A 4,162-nucleotide genomic window follows, 5' to 3' on the forward strand; every position below is an offset into this window, starting at 1 on the left:
GATCCCGCGGAAGCAGCCAAAGCGCCAAACCCAATAGACCAAGACTCTTGGTTCAATTTTGCTTATGAGTCAGCAATGCCAAGGGCCAGTAGGGTGCTCAGCTCGTGTTTGCGCACTGAAGGGGGCCACAGGACACAACACAACACAGCATCCGATTCAATTCCCGATCCATAATGGATTCGAGTTTGCATCCTTTCAGTGGTTTGTTGGTTCGGTACGGTTCCTTATTATGGCGGCTGTTATTAGTTTGCTAGTGAATATATCTATGTGTTTAGATTCTAGTTTGTCACTGAAGTTTCCGCGAATAACCTTCAATGCCCATGCTCTTTTTTTTTTTTTTTTGCTCTTGTTAATTTATAATATATGTCCAGGTGCTACGTTACCTTAGGTATAGTGTATTCGAACCATGAAGTATATTCAAAATTACAACAGTGAGGCACAACAAAATCGACTTCGCACCAAATTATGATTTTTGTACTGGGGTGCTTATGGAATCTGGCTTGTTTTACAATAACTTTTTCAAACGGCCACAAAAAGGTCAATATATTCCGACATGATGTCACAAATAACGGGCTTCATAATTTTCATGCAATGACTGCAATAAACATTTTGTAGAGACGGATTCTTGGGCCAGCCGTCCAACTAAACTCTAAGAGGGCAAACATCCATATGTTCTTTTTCTAAAAAAAATGTTTTTGTTATACATCGTAGATGTATTTGCAAGAACAGTATAATATCAAAGATATATTTTCTTAAAAAATCCCTATAGTACATTTTAATTGCTCATATGATTATATAAGAACCATCTAGGATATGTATATGGTCATTGCGGGTGTTTTTTCTTTAGAAAACATGTATAATATCCTAGACACGGTTCTTATACATGTTAAACCATTTGATTATTTTTTAAAATGCTCATATATATTGTGGTTATTGTGGATGCATTTTAAAAATCCATTTGTAGTTCACAACGTACATTAATTTGTCTTTTTATCCCTTTAAATAACTTGAGTTTTGGCCAAATGTTTGCAAAGTTTCTAGGACTAGCAAAAGTAGAATCTACACCATTATAACATCTTCATGGGTATCTATCTTTCTAGGCACACGTTATACTAAAGTTCTAAGACCACAAGAGCAATGTTCCAATGAGTATTCCAAGGTTTAAGATCGACCACAAGAAATGACAATTGATATGATTAGCGTTTTCTATGTAATCTAGCAGACCAATCCCTGCATGAAGTACAATTGCATGTAAGAGGAAATGGTATAATTTATAATATAAGTGCAACACTACTCTACCAATGCAAGATCCAAACCATAGGTATAGAGTAATTAGCATTTAGCACTGAAACCATGATATCAAGTTCGCATATGCATATTGAAGCTATAGAGAGGCACCATGTAAGGGAAACTATGTATATATGTTGATGAAAAAGCATATATAAACCAATAATTGTTAAGGTTATTATATCGGAATGGAGATTACGTAGTATCTACATGTGTATTATCTTAGACAATGAAAAGAAACATGTGAATTAATATAAATAAACTTATTAGTTATACACTTATACGTATTAAACATGAATATTTAATACTTATATATGATTCTAATCTGTGCGAAAGCACGGGTTAATGGACTAGTTACTTCTCCGCATCTGACACTCTGGTTTCCAAGGATTGAGTTAATTTAGAAGCTTTTTACTCCGGGTTAATTTAGAAGCTTTTTACTCGGGGTTAATTTGTTTTGTTCAGCTTCTGCAGGACAAAATGAAGAACAGTATGTAGAACCGTAGAGGTTGCCAGAGACGAATAAAGAGGACTCTGTTAAGTTGTCTTTATTCATTATCATTTTTCAAGAAGTTTTATGTAATTTGGGTTTATATTCTGCTGGTTTTAATATGATTCTGATCCTATAATGGCGAGACAACGAACAAAGGAAAGTTAAGCCAACTTTCAAGCTTATAATATATAATAATAATAAGTAACGGACAAATTAGTGCCGTTACGTGCCAGTGATTCAATGAGATGGACGTGCGCAGGTAGTGGTGGAACTAGGGGGCTAGCAGGGGCCAAGGCCCCCCCTAACATCTGACAAATTGTTAAATACCATTGCTGCAATCACTGTAGCAGTAATACTTTTCAAGTGAAGAAGAGGTTGAATGTGTTGTATCCTTGTGTTGCCTTGCACTTGCCCCCCCCCCCCCCCCCGATTTGCTTGTCTGGTTCCGCCTCTGTTGCGGGGAGATCGGGGAGGCCAACAAGTCGGAGGAGCGGCAAAGCGGTGTGGTGGTGGTGGTGGTGGTGGTGGAGCAGGCGAGAGAAAGAGGAGAGAGGAGGCATAGGTGTGATATGTCTGCTACCGGCCGTGCTCCATAAACCGGAGATGGCGATGGTTGAACAGAGGCATAGGTGTGATATGTCTGCTACCGGCCGTGCTCCATAAACCGGAGATGGCGATGGTTGAAACAGTCAGCAGTCAGCACTCGCGAAAGGTCCTCCGAGCAGAGCTGGGAATGCCTCTCGCTGGTTTAGGCGTGATATGTGCGAAGCAATATGAACGAGCAACTTGCTAGTCAATCAAGTCTTCAACACAAGCCTATTATTTATCCACCGTTTTACACCCAAGCACTCTTTTCTTCTAATGAGAAAACAAAGACAACTAATTCAATCTGAACTCAAAATAATTCCACATGAAGCATAATGTGGTTTCTCGTTTAGATGAAAAAGCTAGAGTTGTAAGGCAATGAACCCATACACCAGACAATTCAAATCACGACGTGCTGGTTTACGCAAACATAAGTTTTCGTCTAGGGGAACACTCGCTTGGTGGATGTGTGTGACGTGCATATGTGTTCCAACTTGCATCTAAACAACATGCAAGTGATTTAGGAGCTCACAAATCTAATTTTTTACTCGTCCAATTTTCATATTACCTCTTAAAAATTAGTCTATGTGTTAAAAAAGACTCAGGTGCCAAACCCAGAATAGTTCATTTGGTTAGGCTCTTTATGGTAGAACATATACATCTGGGTTCAAGTTCTAGACTTTGGCACATGTGTTCTTATTTTTCTTAGATTTATTCTAGAATTTAGCATCGATATTTTTCAGTGATAGATAATATAACCATTGGCAACGAGGCGCCTAGATGTGTGCCTATATATATGAGTGTCTGTATAAATACGACGATTGCAAGAAACAAAAACCAATGTGTTATTTGGACATCATAACACCTATTCTTTTTACCATATCATCGTTACTATGAAACGAGATGCCTCTCCAAATCCTGATGGATTCAATATAGCATTCTAAAGGAACATATGTGTTGACACAAATCTAGTCTCATACTAAAACGACTAGCAGTCAGGGTCGTGCAAGAATTGCTCGAACCACTCGAGGACCGACTCGCGACGATGTAAGGAAAATTGGCTTAGCTAGTTTTCACAAATCAGCTGCAATGAAAAGCTAGAAACGTCTCCCGGGAAGGAACCCATCAGGAAGGTGCATTTAGGGTTGTTCTCGGATTGGCAAAGTCACCTGAAACGCCCACAAAGACTGTATAATAGCTTGTATAATAGTATATGGGGACTTGGAAGATATTAAGGCAGAAAGGAAAAGATAAAAGGCAAGAAAGATAAAGAATAGATTGATTTGATTGATTGAATGCCCTCAATTAGGCAGTAGCCCTTTATATTTATAGGGTGTGACAGTCTTACGAAATCCCTTACAAATCTGAACGGAATACAGTGCCAACTTGGTTTGACTGCTAAAATCGGCTAGTTTGTTTCCAAGGGCCGAATCATTCCAGAAATGTAATTTCCTCATTCGGACTTTAAATTTAATCTTCTGTATATATGTATTTTGAACACCTTGACGAGAGAAGCACAATGGTAAAGTCCAATTTGCAATTTGAAAAAGTTCAAAAACTGGTTAATCCGGTTTGAGAAACTTACTAAGTCGATTTTCCAAAATTCCATTAGCTGCCCGCCTCCGGCTATTGCAGCTTATAAAAAAATAGTTGATCCAAAAGATAGCCTGAGCCCTTAGGGAGTTCCCAACTGAAAAGAATAAATCACTAGCGATGTGAGTTTGACAGAGACTATATATATATATATATATATATATATATATATATATATATATATATATATATATATATATATAT

Source organism: Miscanthus floridulus, chromosome 18, assembly GCF_019320115.1.
Source record: "Miscanthus floridulus cultivar M001 chromosome 18, ASM1932011v1, whole genome shotgun sequence".
In the NCBI taxonomy this organism is placed as follows: Eukaryota; Viridiplantae; Streptophyta; class Magnoliopsida; order Poales; family Poaceae; genus Miscanthus; species Miscanthus floridulus.